Genomic DNA, 19,578 nt, shown 5'->3' with positions numbered 1-19,578 from the left:
AGGAGTATGGCACCGGCCCCATATCCTGGAGGTGGTGGGTTCAAACCTGGCCTCTGGCCAAAAACTGCAAAAAAATAAAAATAAATAAATAAAATAAAATGGGACAGAAGAGGTCAAACTATAGCTCTTTGCTGACAATATAATCTTATATCTAGAAAACCTCAAAGATTCTGCCAAGAGACTTCTGGAATTGATAAATAAATTAAAGCAGAGTCTCAGGTTACAAAATCAATGTACACAAATCAATAACATTGCTATACACCAACATCAGTCAAGCTGAGAAACAAATTAAAGACTCAATAACTTTCACAATAGCAGCAACGAAAATAGAATACTTAGGAATACATTTAACTTAGGAGGTAAATGACCTCTACAGGGACAAGAACTAGTTGCTGGAAAGGAAATTGCGGAGGATGTAAACAAATGAAAAAACTTATCATGCTCGTGGATAGGAAGAATCAACACTGTTAAAGTGATCTACAGATTCAATGTAATACTCATTAAAATATGAGTATTATTTTATTTTTCACAGATTTAGAAAAAATAATTCTACACTTTCTATGGAACGAGAAAAGAGCCCAATTTTCCAAAGCAACTTTTAAGCAAAAAGGACAAGTCGGGAAGCATCACTTTACCAAACTTAAAGCTGTACGAAAAGTTTATAGTAACAAACCCCCACAGGATTACCACAAGAACAGAGGCATAGACCAATGTTCTGATTAATTTTTAAATTGATTTTTAAGGGGAGAGCATTTGGTTTGGGGTGCCTGAAGTAGTGTCGTCTTTGTATGGTTTCTCAGAGATATTACAAGGGTCAGTGTTACCTGTAATTTCTTCGGTGGCAAAGGGAACAGTTATTAGTTGAGACTGTGGTGTCTTTTTGCTAGAGACTTGAATGCCAGCTGGGCCTGTCTTTGGGCCCCAGTGATTGAAGCAATGGGATGAATATGCCTTGTTTTAGGCCCCAGATCAGCTTATACCGGCAGTGAGTCCTGGAGGGCCAACTCGGGCATTCATGCGACTAGTTCAGAAGCTACTACTTGGATCAGAGCAGAGGATAAGGTTGTGTAGGTGGGCTCTCAGGCCCCCAAGTAGCTGTTGTGATATGGGAAGTAGTAGTAGGGGTGGTCTAGCTATCCACTAGGACCTAAGGAACCCATGTTATTACTAGTAGCTACAATAGTTTAGGAACGTTAGTCATCCCCATTCCCACAGTTGTCTGTCAAAGGGTGGTAGATACTGTCGTAAGTGTACTTAGGAGAATTTGTTGTCCCTGTGCCTTTATTGTCTGGGGAAGTTTAAGTCAGGTTGTCCTTTGAACTCAGTCTCAAGGTGGGGCACAAATGTTAAATTCTCAAAATGTTGTCAGATGTGGGTCTGCAATTGAAGAGGGCAGGAGCACGCTTAGGCAAGAGTTACATTCTTGCTCTTCTAAGCAAGAAGAGGCATTGGCAAGAGGCTGCAGAACGTCTCCCATTCATGTGTCCATCTCACAGGAGCCCATAACAGGGTGGTGGGGATTATCCCAGTTGTGTGTTGGTGAGCTTGGCTTCCCCTGTCCCTTCTCAGCTGGGTAGGGCTGCAGCTGACTCATCCAAAACTCAGCCTCAGAGCCAGGCACAGGCTGGTTTTAAATGACCCAAATGAGTTTAAAGCCTGTCCCAGAAAGAAGGGTTCTTTTTAGATAAGCTGTGCAGGCAGAAAACTGTGGGGAGTGAAATTTGCTCTAGATTTGGTCCTACAGAAGCTAGATGTGGGATTATGAATACCATTCCAGATACATGCTGGAAAATCTGGTTTCCCTGCCCCCTCCAGCTAGGTGGAAGCTGCAGCTACCTTACCCCGAACTCAGCCCCAAGGTGGGGCACAGACAAGTGTCGAACTCTCAAAATGTGTCTTTGACCTGTGACCAGAAAGGCAGGCAGTGTGGATAAGAAACTATGGAAAATGCTATCTGCTTGGGTCTTGGTCTCAACAGCAGCTCATAGCAGAGTGGTACAGACCTTCCTATGGGTGTGTCTGAGTACCTGGTCTCTTACATCCCTCTTCAGAACAGCACTCCCGCAGTTCCCCAGTATCAAGTCTCTCAGAATGGCACCCAGCTCAAGCTTCCCTTGGCTTCCAAGCTAGTGGGATTTCACATGGCTTACCTTCTGGAACAACTCTCTGCACTCTCCAAATCTCTCCCCATGTTAGGCCTGAGACTATGGATCAGCAGATTTTCTCATAGCCAACATAGTAAATGTTCTTCTTAGCTAGTGGAACTCTAATGACTCCTTTCTTACCTTTTCCCTGTGTCCAGGAGCTTCTTCTAGCTGTTAGCTGTCCTTGGATGCCTTGAACACTCTCATTACTTCCTTAGGAATCCTAGTATCTCCTTCTACATGATCTGGTTGAAATGTGAGATCCGCTTACTGTTCTTGCTCTTCTCTGTGGAAAAAGAACATACTACCTGTGTCTAGTTGGCCATCTTGATCCTATCTTGTTATTTTTATTCATTTATTTTTTTTAGAAAAATAGAGACCCTTTTCCTTTTTGAGGACTGAAGCATTTTTCCTTCAGGTCCTAAAAATCTTGACACATGGTAGGTCACAGAACTAAATATCCTTTTCCCTTCCCTATAACTCCACTCCGCAATGCTTGGGGGCTGCTGGTAGTTGCAGAAAGCCACCTCCACAAAGGTGTTTTCTTTTCCCCTGAGACATACACATATGGTATACCTTGATGGATCACTATGATGACAGAAAAGCATGGTGGCCCCTTATCCCATATTTAGACAATACAGTAGTCTCAAAGATTCCTATGGAACTGAGGTATATGTTATATCCAGTCCCAAAGCTTCCTATGGAACTGACTGAGGTATACATTAATCACAGTTTCAATTTCTCCCCTGACCAATCTTGTTTCCTTGATGGGTAATTAACAACAATACTCGTCAATCTATATTATTTAAGTTGGATGATCAATAGGCTGAGAGTTACAGGCCATGCCACTAAAAATGAATTAAAATCCCTGTGTTGAGATAAATCTTAGATACCCCCAATATCTGACTAAAAGAAAGATCTATGAATTCATAGCAATAATTTCCTGAGTCCTTTCTCTAAGAGTACTATTCAGGTAACTATACATAAAGGAAAGAGGAATACTTAGACATTTTGAGGACTGTTAAATACAGAGTACATGTTGACATAGATATCTAAGGACCAAAGCATCATTGTAGGTCCTTGATAGGAGTATATGAAAGAGGTAACAAATGGAAATATGGCCTAGGTGTAGTTAAAGTTAGGCTCACAGGGTTCACTGGGTCCACAGACCCATCCTGTCTTGAATTGTATATTTAAAGTAGACATACTTGGTAGTTAACACAAAACCAAGTTGGGTTTTTGGTTAGTAGGACTGCCACAGTAAGTAAGGCCAAATAGAATCCTCTGACATGATGATGTCTTCCCCATCCCAAGCAATGATAATAAATATAAATCAATAGGACATATGGAGACAATGACAGATAATAATGACAACATTAAAGGTTCCAAAGTATAAAAATCCTGTTCTTAATCATATGTTCATTTAGTTCATCATATGAATCTTGGAAAAAACTTATGGATTCTAGAAGAGAAAACGCACTACTACAAACTCAACTAAGAAGTAATTCCAATATTCCAATAAAACCCACTGTGGCATGGAGGCATATTTTACCTTTAGTAGATCAGATAAGAAAACTAAGAATAAATGTGTTCTTAATTATTAATAGTTTAAAATAAAGCCCATATGACATAAATCTCTTTTTTTTTTTTTTTTTTTGCAGTTTTTGGCTGGGGCTGGGCTTGAACCCACCCGGTCTGGCATATGGGACTGGTGTCCTACTCCCTTGAGCCACAGGTACTGCCCCCATTTCTTTTTTTGCAATTTTGGCCAGGGCAGGGCTTGAACCCACCATGCCCGGTACATGGGGCCGCCACCCTACTCCTTGAGCCACAGATGCTGCCCAATCTCTTCCATTTCTTTATCATCGCCTTTTTTAGGCCCATCACTATGCAATGGGGCTACTTTATTGGTAAGAGCAAATCTTGATATTTGGTAAAAGGGGGTAATCTAATCCCTAAATGTCTCAGAAAGATTCATAAATCCATAGGCATACATATGTCATTTTTGGTTTTCTAACCTCTTTCTTTTGGGGGAAAGAAATACCCCAAAAGTGATGGGAATGGGGTTAGAATCTGGCCTCTCTCTTTGTAAAAACCATTGTAGGGTAGACTTCCCATCACTTCTCCCACTGAGAATGCTGGTCAGAAATTATTCACTGTAACATAGAAAAAGCTTTACTCATATGACAGGAAATAGGTGTGGCACACACTTAGAAAATGTGTAAGTCTAATCAACTCTTCCTATAATGGGATTTGGGCTTGGCTTTCTTCCTTTGGTGCCCACATATACCAGATTTTAAATATTTTTGTGTAAGCCACTCACTGCTCACAGTCTTTCTAAATTTTTCTCTTTTCTTTCCCTTTCTTCCCCTTGCTTTCTCTGTCCTTCCTTCCCAACCTTCTTTTCTTTGGGCTTACATTAACTGAAACTGGACTTTATTATTTTTACATAACAAAGACAGTTACTTGCTCACCATGTGGAATAAAGTCCACAATGAAGAAAAGGCTTTTGGAAGTACAAGCCAACTATTGTAATAGAACCAATGGGCATAAAAACTCAATGACTCTACATTGGGCTACTATAATTTTGTAAATACTGACACAGTATTAAAGCCTGATTCAATGTATTTGATGGGCTGTTTCTGTGGTTGCTCTCAGAAAATAAAATTGAAAACACTAGTAATTTTATTATAACTTAAGAGAGAAAAAAGCCGAAATTTGGAAACCAGAATGATATAATTTATTATATTACAACTACCTAGCATAGTAGTATTACCCAAAGGAATAAAGAACAGTATTATCTTCATCAATTGCATGAGAAACACATTGTGGGGGTGAGCTGTAAGGGTGAGCAATGGACCTCTTAACAGTATTTCAATGACCATTGTCTATATTTGACATTCAAAATAGTCATCGTGATCTCCATAAAGACAAATAGCAATGAGTGGCATTTAAATGCAAGAGGCAAAATTAGGTTTAACTAACCACTGGAATACTTTGGTCTGTAGGTATATTTGACAATGGCTAATATAAACTAGAGACAAAAGGGTAGTAATTATCATAAAAGAAATAAAAAACATTGCACCAGTTGAACATATGCTTGACTTGAGCCCCATATGCAAGTGGCGCGAAGGAGGTAGGCAAGTTATAACCTTGGGTCCCATGAGGGCCCTCTAAAGGATCCATATATCTTTTATCCCTAGAAGCTTCTCTAAATAACTGTACAACATCCTGGTCCCACACAAGCAGTTCTCACCTTAAATGAAGAATTACACAAAGTTTCACTATGATAGTAGCCTTCTACAAAAGGGAACATTTGGGTGGTAGGTAGTATGAATGTATTCCATTATTAAATTATTAGTTGGTTTCTACCAATGTCAGTCTACTAAATTGCTTTGTACTTGTCAAGTACTTTGGATGACCCATGATGACAAATCTCTCACTTGCTACACCAGGGAAATTAAGAGTTTACTTTCACTCATTACATGTGCTTGCATCGATTCGATTTTTACTAGTTTCCATTTCTCTTACTATTCAGAATAAACTTTACATTAGCCCTCACCACTTAACTCTATCTTATATCCCTTAACTTAATATAATCCCTAACTTATATCCCTTATATGACTTTTCCTAATTCAAAACTGAAACAAAACCTATTTCCTTGTAACAAATAGTCTTATCCTTGATTTTCTGCCTCTTTAACTAAATTTGAATAAAATTTCATTTAGCTGTACTAACCCAGAACAATCACTACCCTTTTCTTAGTGCCAAGCAATCTTGATGTTTTATTATTCATCTTTCTTTAAAAACATTAGGCTTCCACATTTTCCCTTCACCCTTATCCCCTACCTTCCACATTTTCACACTTGGTTTCCTCATGTGTAAACTGCCTTCTTCTTTGGAGTGTAGTTAGTGGCTCAATGAGATAATAGTCATGAAAGTGCTTTGTATACCTTCAAGCACAAACAAGAAGGAATCAATTTATATTGATATGCCCCAAATATACTTCTCATTCTTACATTTATGTAATTTTTAATACATGAAGGCATTTCTTGAATTATGCTGCATTATCTTATTCATGGCTCCTACTATACTATTAATTCAGCTTTTCTATATTTTTGTTTACCAAGGAAATAAATAAATTTTTGTTCTGGGTTAAGAGTAATGATGACGCTAGTATGAAAGCAGTGGGACAAGGTATTCCCCAGTTCTTGAACACTTTCATGAAGCCATGTCTTACATTTAATTTTGGCTATTCTCTTACACACTTCATGGGAGCCACTTTGCTCCAGTCAAACTGAATTGTTCATATACTACATGTGCTCAATAAAAGATTCATCACGTCAACATCGCACCATTTTCCATTGCCTTCTCCACTCTCACGTCCCTTGCTGATCTGTTTTGCCAAACATGAGTGTCTTCTTAGCTAGGTCTTTAAATTTTTCTTAAGACACTGCTCACACTCAGCCCTTTATTAGTACTACTGTTGGATCTGCCTTTTCTCAAATTCTGGTAAGTTCTCTGAGGGCAGGGTCTGCACTTACTTGTTTCTGCATTCTCTATAAGGTGTACCATGTCCACAGCAAGAACAATTGAAATTTTGAACTGAATAAAATTGAGAAATGACTTATAGGAAAACATCAGAATATGCTTTTTAGGAAGAGTATAACAAAGTTTTGTCACACAGCCAAAACTTGTAAGCCTAAGTTATCAAGAGATTGATTGCAATAGGCCTACAGAAAAATTATAAATGATGGTGGATAGCTATCAAGAGTTCTGTAGATGACATCAGAGTCAGGAGATAGGCTACCACCCCATGGCCACTCTGAAATTGATGGCAAAAACATTTGGGTATAGGTTTATTTCCTTCTACTCACTGTGTGAACATGTGCTTACAACTATTTCTCCCAGACATCCATTGTATAAACAACTGTAAATCTATAGATTGCAAGGGCTTTTTTTTCTTTCAAAATTTTTTATATATTCTCGGTATTAAGAGTAACACAGGTAAGGTTAATTACTCTTCCTTTCAATGGTTGTTGTGAAAGTCAATTTTCTTATACTGATAAAGCAATATTTTTTTCAGTTTTACCATCCATTTTAACTAACATTTTCTTTCTTTTTATTTATTTTTTTGTTAAATCATAAACACATAGATCATGTATACACTAATGCATTTAAGGGGTACAATGTGCTGATTTCATATAGAATTAGGAAAGCTTACATCACAGTGGTTAATATATACCTCATCTGTTTACTTAATTATTGTGTTAAGACATGTATACTCTATACTAATAGATCTGACATGTACCCTTGCATTGTGCACCATAGGTGTGATCTCACCATTCACCCTCTCTCGATTTTACCTCCCCTCTCCACTCCCATCCCTACCTCTCCCTCCTTCATCCTGGGCCATAGTTGTGATCTATTCTTCATATGAAAGTGTGAGTGATTGTATATTGGTTTCATAATAGTACTGAGTACATTGGATACTTTTTCTTCCATTCTCGAGATACTTTACTAAGTATGATATGTTCTGCTCCATCTATGTAAATGTAAAAGAGGTAAAGTCTCCATCTTTTTTTTTTTTTTTTTGTAGAGACAGAGTCTCACTTTATCATCCTCAGTAGAGTGCCATGGTGTCACAGCTCAGCAACCTCCAACTCCTGGGCTTTGGCAATTCTCTTGCCTCAGCCTCCTGAGTAGCTGGGACTACAGGCACCCAGCATAAATCCCGGCTATTTTTTTGTTGCAGTTTGGCAGGAGCCGGGTTTGAACCCGCCACCTTTGGTATGTGGGGCTGACACCCTATCAACTGAGCCACAGGCGCTGCCCAGTCTTCATCTCTTTTAATGCTGCCTAATAGTCCATGGTATACATATACCACAATTTATTAACCCAGTATGGGTCGATGGGCACTTGGGCTTCTTCCATGACTTGGCTATTATGAATTGAGTTGCAGTGAACAATCTGGTGCAAATATCTTTGTCATACAGTGATTTTTGGTCTTTTGGATATAACCTAGTAGAGGAATTGCAGGATCAAATAGCAGGTTTACTTTTAGATCCCTGAGTATTCTCCATACTTCTTTCCAAAAGGGACGTATTAGCTTATACTACCAGCAGCAGTGGAGAAATGTTACCTTTTCTCCACAGCCATGCCAACATCTGTAGTGTCGGGATTTTGTTATGTGAGCCACTCTTATTTTCTAATGGAAAATTTAAAGAATTTTCCAGAACTGCTTCAAACTTTGTCATTACTGGTAGCTAAATATGTCCTTCTGATTTAAGCTTACCATTTCATTTGCTTTTGAATGTTTTCATTTTTACCAGACCTTAATTAGTTTATGAATCTTAAAAATTACCAAGTTTTGGGTGGCGTCTATGGCTCAAGGAGTAGGGTGTTCAAACCCAGCCCCAGCCAAAAACTGCAACAACAACAACAAAAATGACCAAGTTGCATGAAACACCAGACTATTTCCATAGTCAGACTTCCAGACTATTTCCATTATCAAGAGTCAGTACTCAACAGTCCTTAGGACTCTTTGAAACAAAGAGAATTTTGCTGTGTTTGCACAGGTAAAAAGCAAAGATATCATCTCCCTGCTCATACTTCCCTACCCAGATAAAGAGATAGATGAGAATTAAAACCTAATCCTCATACTTAACACACTGCGATTCTATAACTTATTCAGAGAATGATGACATGAAAAAATTACTAGCATTTAAAATATTTCTGGTAGCTAAGTCCTTAAGAACACTATATTTATCCTTTGTGAAATAGCTGAACATATTAATTTTACATCTCATACCTCTGAACATGCAGAATTACAGAGATAAATTGTTTCATCGCTATGTTTATAGTAACCCTTTAATATCTCTTGCCCGGTAGTTTGTCTGTTACATTATTAAAAATCCATACTCATAAACTGCTATGTGGAATATATATTAGTACAAACTTTTTGGTAAGCAATTTGGTCATGTTTATGATGATGATGATTAAAATGAAGTAGAAATACAAGATCTTCTAAGAACCTATTACAAGAGTTAGGAAAAAAGGGTTTGAAATTACCACGGAGGAGGCATTACTGTAGACATTTTTATTTCACAGGCCAGAACTATGGTTCTGGAGGCAAATATAGACCACTAGCTGGTTTGGGAAATAAAGCTTTATTAAAAATCAGGTATTCCCATTAATACCCATTTATTTACTTAGTGTCTAAAGCTGTTTTCATACCATAATAACAAATTTGAGCAGTTGTTAAAGATACCATATGGCCAGCACATTCTGAGATATTTATTATCTGGTACATTACAGGAAAAAAAATTGCTTACCCTTATTTTATATCAATTGTTGCTCAACTCACCCCATATAGGATGCTTCAGAGAACAATTTATAGGCCAATACATTCTTAAAAGCATAATCTTACTTTTGTAAAGAACATTTCCTAGGATGAGGTTGTTACATAGCCAGTTTAAGTTCACAGGTGGAAGAATATGTTAACAGATGCCAAATTTTGACTCCTGCTATATTTTAGTAAGCTATTTCAACAGTCACTTTTATTTAGTTAAAAATATTTTTATTACAATTCAAGCTCAAATAAGCTCTGTGTCTGTCTGTTATGATACTCTCATTTTCTGGCCTTTCTTCTGAACCCTTTTCAGAAAACAAATGGGATTCCAGAACTAGAGAAACTGTATGAATATTTGAGTTACTTGTTAAAAAAAAAAAAAAGGCAAAAGAGAAAAGCCTATAGATACCTTAAAATTAAATGAACAACCCAGAAATTGAATGCCTTGTTTATATATCTTTTCTGATGAAATTTTTTGATCCACGGTTTAATCTGTATATAATTGGTATGGTTACAATATATATGATTGAGCTATGTAAACACATCCTCTTTCCACAAGTGAATTATGCAGATATATAACACCCAGTGGTGCACCAAAGATAGATCAAACAAACAAATTGAAGACACCAAATAGAACCAGAGAAGATGTTAAATACTTTATTCATTGCCTACAACATTCTTATAGATGGAGCACGTAGTTGATTAAGATTTCATGTAGACAAAATGAAAAGTTTTCTCAGGTGGAGTTCTTTGTTCTTAATGTAAAAATAGATTCATTCACCTGAAGCAGCACAAATAGTTTTAATTAATACAAAACTAGGCAAGAATTTCCTCAGGGAGTCCCATAAAGAGGACAACTGAGTTAATGAGAGCCTCCTCTTCCTCACTGATGCAATAGCAAGAGGAAACTTTATAGCATCTTATTATAAGCCAATGATGGCATATTCATAGGACAATTCCTTTATTTATTTATTTTAATAAAATATTGTTTTAAAGAAGAGACAAGTATCTGCTACTCAAATCTAAGCAGAAATTAGTATTACAATAAGTAAAATTAAACTAATGGAACAGTTTACTAGTCAAAGGAGCTCCTATATATAATATTATGCATATAATATATATCGAAATATAATGTAATATGTATATTTTAGTGAAAATAGATGTACACACATAATACACACATATGCATATATGTTTTCATCAAAAGTTCTCTATATTATGGTGGAAATGACCTCGCAAAGCTAAAATAATAACTGCTAACAATGGATTTCTACTATGTAGAATTGGTTGAAATGAATTTTTAAGTTTTTAATTTTTTTACTTTAAAAAATACATAGACTTTATCTTTTAGAACAGTTTTAGGTTCATAACAGTATTATAGCAGTATCTTCTGTAATTTGGTTTTCTTTTTAATTTCAGAATATTACAGGTGTACAAATGTTTTGGTTATATGACTTGCTTTTGTACAGTTGGAGTCAAAGTTGTAATGAGCCCCTCACTGAGCATTCTGGATGCTGATTTATTTCTCTAACTCTGTTTCCTATATTCCATAACAGTCAAGTTTTACTTCTTTAATAAGAAATGCAATATTAAACTGTGATGCATCTGAATCTGTCCCTTAATACCGTCTGTGGTAGTATTGCTTTTTCCCTTTCTTAAATTTATTAGATTTTTATAAGATTTTATTTTTCAAACAATCATTTATAATTTCAAAGTGTACAGTCTTTAATCCACCTTGTGTACTAAAGTTGTAGCGTACTAAAATCGAATGAACAGGTTTAGGAGGTACAATTAACTTCAAATTTCAGTGAAGGCATCTATGATATGATTATGATATGTGTTTCCACCTTTAATTTGGGACCAACTATGTGAACAGTTTTCTTTAAAACCCTAAATAATCTAATAAGATATTTCAGAAGTTTCTTGCAACCTCCATAGTAATCAAAATAATACAAGTTAAGAAATCCATGAAATACTGTGTTTGAGATATTATATTGCCATATTGCATTTATTTTTTGATGCTAAATTTACTATTGGTAACAGTGTTTAAGAATTCCTAATGCATGCTCTTAAAACTATCATTGAACACAAAACTTCTGGAAAATAGTGGTTACATATATCAAATGCATGACCTCTGATCAAGCAATTCACTTGTAGGAGTTCATACATAAAATAACTACAAGGGTGTATCACATGGATAATTACCACTCAGTTCCAATAAATAAAATGGAGGGGATTTAGTATAGAACATTGGCTACACAGGCGATGTCAATTGGAGAATTATATGCTTGGAAAGAGCAAAAGTCTCCAGGTCCTGGGCTATAGAGATGAAGAAGGTTTAGAACCCAGAGACTCAGTAAATTATTTTATAAGAGTTCTAACCATGGTGGGACTTTTCAGTGGGACCTCGAGCCTGGGAGAAGATGAAGCTAATACCATAGAGAAGGCAGAGAAGAAAATAGGACCCTCACTCTTTTTTCTACTCTCTAATGTCTCACTAATCATACCAGCCAAAAATGGCTGTCTTCAGAGCTCATTCAGACAGGTGACAGAGTCTGTGTCCTGAGATATGGAGCAAATCAGAGTCAGAATGGCTAGAGCAGGCATCCTCAAACTTTTTAAACAGGGGACCAATTCACTGTCCCTCAGACCGTTGGAGGGCCGGACTATAGTTTAAAAAAAAAATTATGAACAAATTCCTATGCACACTGCACATATCTTATTTTGAAGTAAAAAACAAAATGGGAACAAATATAATTCACACTGTTTCATGTGCCCCGTGGGCCGCAGTTTGAGTATGCTTGGGCTAGAGAAATGCCAAACAGGAAAGAACCAGAAAATTAGCAAAACCTGTGAGTAATCTTTAAGTCAACAATTATCCTACAGCCATATGACAAGGAAGGAATAATATGCAGTTATAGAATACTGCATATAAAAGATCTTATAAAATGCTCAAGATGTAATAAAAAAGTCTTATAAAATATTTGATAATCTATTTTGGAGAATATGATTAAAGTTTCTTAATTTTTATTTTTAAAATCTATTTTGCTTTACCTTTCTCTCTCTTTCTCACTTTCAGTGTGTGTGTGTGTGTGTGTGTGTCTTTATCTCCTAAAACCAGGAAAATAAATGACTAGGCACATATTTTTTAAAAAAATTGGGTTGTTTTGATTTGGTGTGTTTATAATTGTGAGTTGTTTAAATGGAACACATATGATACAAAATTATTACATTACTTATATTTAACTCTCTTAGTGATAAGAAAAAATACATCTTCATAAAATTAACAAATATATTAATTTAATATGTTCAAAGCATTAAACATTAGATATTACATACACTTCAATTTGAATGTGGCAACTTTTTTTATACGGAACTTCGAAGACCCTTTCTGAATATTTGTTATTAGTATGTCTTTCAAAGCTCTTTTTAATGCCTAACTTCCTATTGCTAACTCATCTTCTGATAGTTGACACATCTTTCCTGCCTGAATGCCAGAAAGCCTTCAATTACCTCCTTTATTCCCTATACTCCACCCATCCTGAATAGGATTAAGCCTTCCAAAGCCTTTCTCAAAAGGGTCTCAGGTAGTGGTGTGAGCACAGGACAACCTGTGAATTTATGTAGGAAATGTGATATTCCCAGTCACTGCTGGGTGACTATTTTCTTTCTTTCGTCCTGCAATGCAGAGTTTTCAAAAAATCTTTGAAATTATTTATAAAACATTTTAAATTCTGAGTTTGTGGTCTTACTTTCAATAATAATGACAGTAAGTAAGTTTGGATAAGGAGGCAATAAAATAATATTCCCATGTTTTGGTATGTCAAGTTTTATTCTTTTAATGAGATATCCAAGCAGAGATGTCTTATTTGAAAATGAAGCTTGAGCTAGATCATATTTCAAATCTAAAGCAATGAAGTTTGATACAATAATGTCATTACTGAACTGTGTAAAATAATTCAGAATTTCTGATCATTTTAAAAAATAAACTAGACGCTTATTTGCTTTGAGTATTACATTGAATCTGTGGATTGCTTTGGGTAGAATAGACATTTTAGCAATGTTGATTCTTCCCAGACAAGAACATGGTATGTTCTTCCATTTGTTAATGTAATCTGCTATTTCTTTTCTTGGGGTTTCATTATTCTCTTTATAGTGGTCCTTCACCTATTTTGTTAAGTATATTCCTAGATATTTAATTTTCTTTGAAGCTACTGTGAAGAGAATTGTATCTTTTATGAGCTGCTCAACTTAGCTGTTATTGGTATATACAAAAGCTACTCATTTGTGGGCATTGATTTTATACTATAAGATGTTACTGCATTTCTTGATCACTTCAGGAGTTTTATGGTTGAGTCTCAGGGGTTCTCTAAGGATAAGATTATATCATTGGCAAAGAATGAGAGTTTGACCTCCTCTACCTCCATTTGGATGACTTTTATATCTTTCTTTTGCCTGAATACAGTGTCTAGAACTTCCAGCACTTTGTTGATAAGTAGTGATGATAGAGGACATCCTTGTCTGGTTCGAGTTATACGTGGAAAAGCTATCGGTTTTACTCCATTCAGTATGATGTTAGCTGTGGGTTCGTTGTAGATGGCTTCAATAATTTTAAGAAATGTTCCACCTATGCCTATATTCTTAAGTGTTCTTGTTAGAAAAGGATGCTAAATATTATCAAATGCTTTTGTTGCATCTATGGAGAGGATCATAGGGTCTTAGTTTTTGCTTCTATTGATATGATAAATTATCATAATGGGTTTGTGTATGTGAAAACAGCCTCGCATCGCTGGGATGCAAGTGGGGAAGCCTACTTGATTATTTTTGCATAGATGTTTATTAGGGAAATTCACCTGTATTTCTTCTGTATAGTTGGGTCCTTTCCTGTTTTTTTTGTATAAGGGTGATGTTTACTTCATAGAATGTGTTAGGGACAGCTCCTTTCTTCTCAATGTTTTAGAATAGGTTCTGTGCAAGTTTATCTTTGAGGGTTTGATATAATCCCTGTGGGAAGGTCCCCAGCTTTTATTTTGTTGGAAGCTTTTTTTATTGTTTCTTCAATCTCAGTGCTGGATACCAGTCTGTTCAAGAGTTCTGTTTCTTCCTGGTTAAGTCTAGGGTGTTGCGTGACCAGAGATGTGAACCAACAGCACCTTTGCCATGGGTATAAACTCGCTCCTATAATTATTAAGTCAAGAAATGGACTACACGGGATGGGATGGTGTGTAGCAAAGTTCTTTATTTGGGGACTTGATTTTATACCTTTCTATTCACGTACACACTTAATCTATTATCTGTTAGTTTCACCATTACCTCATTTTACCTATCTGAAATCAACTTGAAAGGAAATATCCTGTTACCACATCAACACAATCACTTTTGCAGTAAACATCTTCTTCTAGACACTGACTAATCTCTGGGCAGGTGTCTAAACAAAATCATAAAGAACAAAGTAGCCACAGGGGAATAGAGTTAATGGAAGAATATCTTCAAGCATTCACTCAGTTTACTCAGTATGAAGTAACCACTGTGTCTTTTCCTCAGGGCAGAGCACCTATAGACCTCTGACAATATGTTGTTAACATACGTCAACCCTTTGGCCCATATCTCTGAGGAAAGGCGGCATGCCCTTTGATCTCAGGCTTTACGGGGTGCACAGCTTCAGAGAAAGGGCTTGTGGAATTTTTAACTCCAGGCAAGAAAACTCTGCATGTGTCCCGAGGGGCCCAGGTCCCTTAAGCCTCTAGAAGAATAGCAAGTCATTTTAAACTCACACTGAGTTCACTTTTTGTGCTTGATGTAGGATATGTTTATTTCTAAATATTATCCTACACTAGGGAGATGGTACAATTACAGGTATTGGATCATTTCCTCCATATTGTCACATTTCTTGGCATAGAGTTCTTGTAGTAGTCAGAGATAATCTTTTATATCTCTGGGGAATCTGTTGTTATTTACCCTTTTTCATTTATTATTAAGGTTATTAGAGATGTTACTTTTCTGTTTCTAGTTAATCTGACCAAAGGTTTGTTGATTTTATTTATCTTTTTGAAGAAGCAACTTTTTGTTTCATTGATTTTCTGAATGATTCTTTTGTTTTCAATTTCATTTATGTCTGATTTAGTTTTAGTTGTTTCTTTTATTCTGCTGGATTTGAGATTGGATTGCTCTTCCTTTTCTATTTTGTTAAGATCATTTGTTAGATTGTTGATATACTCTCTTTCTGTTTTTTGGATGTAGGCATCTAATGCAACAAATTTCCCTCTGTGGACTGCTTTTGCAATATCCCAAAAGTTTTGGTAACTTTAGCTTCATTGTTGTTATGTTTGAGGAATTTTATAATTTCCTTCTTTATGTCTTCCTTGACCCAACTGTCATTCAGCATAAGGTTGTTTAATTTCCATGCATTTGTGTGGGGATGAAAATTTTTGTTGAAGTTGACTTCTACTTTTATTGCCTTGTGGTCTGAAAAGATACAAGGTATAATTTCAATTCTTTTAATTTTGTTGAGGTTTGAATTGTGCCCTGTACATGATCTATTTTGAAGTATGTTCCATGGCTAATGAGAAGAACATATATTCTTACCTCTGGAATGATGTGTTCTGAAAATGTCTATTAAGCCCATTTCTTCCAGGATTGCATTTAAGTCCCTTGTATCTTCATTTAGTTTCTGTTTGAATGGTCTGTTCAGTTTTGTCAGAGTAGAGTTAAAGTTGCTAGCGATTATGGTGTTATAGGCTATCATATTGCTCAGACCAATTAATGTCTGTTTCATAAATCTGGGAGCATTCAGGTTGAGTCCATAAATATTTAAAATTGAAATGCCCACTTGCATTGTTCCCTTGACCACTATGAAGTAACTATCTTTGTCTTTCTTAACTTTAGTTACTTTAAATCTGCTTGTATCAGATAATAAGATTGAAACCCCTCCTTTCTTCTAATCTCCATTTGCCTGAAATACTGTTTTCCATCTTTTTTCACTGAGTCTTGATTTGTCCTTCAGGGTTAGATGTGTCTCCTGTAAACAACCTATAGATGGCTTATGCTTTTTTATCCAATCAGCCAACCTGTGCCTCATCAGAGGGGAAGTCAAGCCATTTACATTTATTGAGATAATAGATAAGTCTGGAGGAGTTCTATTTATTGTGAAAGTCCACTGGTGTTTTATCTTTTGTATCACTGTGGAAGCTAAGTTTTGTCCTTTAGTTTCTGAGTGCTTACTTTGCTGGTGGTCCATTGTGATGGTCAGTATGGAGAACAGGTCTAAGTATTTCCTGTAGAGCTGATTTTGTTGTGGTAAATTTCCTGAATGTATCTCTATCATTAAAAGATTTTATTTCTCCATCAATTTTGAAGCTTAGTTTAGCAGGATAGAGAATTCTGAGATGAAAATTGTTTTGTTTGAGAAAGTTAAAGGTAGGTGTTCATTTTCTTCTGACTTGGAAAGTTTCAGTTGAAAAATCAGCTGTTACCCTGATGTATCTCCCGATCTGTTCTATTTTTTCATGTTGTCAGAATTTTTCTGTTGGTTCTTCTTCATGTCTGTTTTTTCTAGTTCACTTCCATCTCCTGCTTTTTCCTTTCCTTACCTTTTTTGCTTTAAAATACTTCGTCTTTGAGTTTGGGTGTTAAAGTGGCCAGATAAGGCCAAAAGGAAGACAGGGGCAAAATGCAAGAAGGAGGAAAGTAAAGAAAATAATAAAGAAAATTTAAAAAAAGAAAGAAAGAAAGAAATAGGGATTGAAAGGAAAGAAAGGAAGAAAAGCAGAGAAGAAAGATTAAAAGAAAGTAACTGGAGAAATGGTGGTGATTGGCAGGGTTCTTTGCCCTACCCCTATACTTCTAGGAATTTTATTGCTTATAACTTAATGAAAATTATAAAATGTATAGAATTTTTAGAATAGAAACAAAATTTTAATTGTAACAATAATCTAGTAAAAATAGTTTCACTTTTTGAAATGACTTACTCTTTTGATATGGGCCAACTTTATTCACTACTAGAATACAACTAGGTTATAGAAAATTATTTCATTTTGCTTCAATGTAAAAGAGATACTGTAAACCAATATATTATAAAATTTTATAAGCCTTGATACTTCCCTAAAATATTTCAATGTAAAGCTAACAGTGGTTATACATTTTCCATGTAGATATTGCTACACATTTCTTTTTGTATTAATTATATTAAAACAATAATATTTCAATGTAAAACTAATAGTGGTTATATATTTCACATGTAGATATTGCTACATTTTTCTTTTTGTACTAATTATATGAGAAAAACTATTTGTAATTGAAATGATAACCTTTGGAAAAACATCACTAGGCTTTGCCATGATGAACAAAGCCTTATATGTCTGGTTCCACCCTACCTTTAAAATCTTAAACAACTCTCACATTAATTCACTGTGTCCCAGATTCACTAGCTTCCCTCATAATCTTTTAATTTGCCAAATTCATTCTATTACTAGGCCCCAATTCACTTTATTAGCAGAAGATATGAATTTATTCTTTGTCATTTAATCTGGTTTCAATGCTAGGATAATAGGAATTATAAATATGTCCTCATTGTTTTCAAATACAGCTATATATAGGATACACACACACACACACATATACACACACACTTACTTTAGCTTTAGTAATGCCTAAGGCCTTCATGAAACTATTGGTAATAAAAACAAACTATATAACTAGTTCATTGTTTATTAAAAATGTTTATAAGAAGTGTACAGATAAATATTTAAAGGAATAGAAAAATATTATATACCAAATTCATATTGTTATTACTAACTCAGTCAAAATAGTATTAACATGAAAATATTTTAACTTTATACTTGTATAATCAGCAGAATTCAGTGTAATGATAACATTTAGATTTTATTATATGAGTGAAAATAGTATTTTCTAGGTTTCCTTTTCTTTCTTTCTTTCTTTCTTTCTTTCTTTCTTTCTTTCTTTCTTTCTTTCTTTCTTTCTTTCTTTCTTTCTTTCTTTCTTCTTTCTGGAAAGAGAGAGTATCAAGATGTTGCCCTGGGTAGAGTGCAGTGGCATCGTAGCTCACAGCAACCTCTAAATCTTGGGCTCAAGAGATCCTCTTGCCTCAGTTTTTCTATTTTTAGTAGAGATGGGGTCTCACTCTTGCTTGGGCTGGTCTCATACTTGTGAGCTCAAGCAATCCACCTGTCTTGGCCTGCCAGAGGGCTATGATTACAGGTGTGAGCCACTGCACCCAGACAATTTTCTAGGTTTCTTATAGCCAAGCCATTAACTAATTAATTGCTGCTAAGATGTTAGTGATGAAATATTCTAAGTTTAAATTATTAAACTAGAAAAATTTTATGCATAGAAACAAATTCCTAGGCTTAAAAAATGAATCAGAGCATAAAAAATGTTTTCAAAACATTTTATAATGTTCATAGTTATAACACTAATTCCTGATGACAGTACTGGGAAGAAAAATGCATATCCATAATTTATAAGGATATTCATTTTAAAATAGCAATACTCTGGTGTAGATCTTCTTAAACAGTATATTAATGAAATAAAATTAACATACCACATGACTAAAATAGCCTAGCAATTCAAGATTTCTTTAATAATAGAAAACATAATAAAAAGTTCATTTTATCACGTATTTTTAATGACTACTACCATGTGCCTATCACAATTAAATGCCCATGGAATATAACAAGTACCAAATTACCTGCTTTCATAAGACCTGCATTTTCTTTTTTTTTGAAACAGTCTCACTCTGTTGCCCTGGGCAGAGTGCCAAGGAGTTGTCACAGCTCACAGCAACATCAGACTCTTGAGCAATCCTTTTGCCTCAGCATCTTAAGCAGCTGGGACTACAGGCTTGGACCACCATGCTAGTTTTGTTTTGTTTTGTTTTTTTATTTTTAGTAGAGACAGGGTTTCACCTTTGCTTAGGCTGGTCTCTAACTCCTAAGCTCAAGCCTTCCATAGTGCTAGAATTACAGGCATGAGCTACCATGTCCAGCCCAGCCATAAGATCTGTATTTTAGATAAGGAAGAAAGAAAATTACATTAAGCAAAACATTCAATTTGTATAGTAGGTTA

Source organism: Nycticebus coucang, chromosome 4, assembly GCF_027406575.1.
Source record: "Nycticebus coucang isolate mNycCou1 chromosome 4, mNycCou1.pri, whole genome shotgun sequence".
NCBI classification, from domain to species: domain Eukaryota; kingdom Metazoa; phylum Chordata; class Mammalia; order Primates; family Lorisidae; genus Nycticebus; species Nycticebus coucang.
This window is presented reverse-complemented; position numbering follows the sequence as displayed.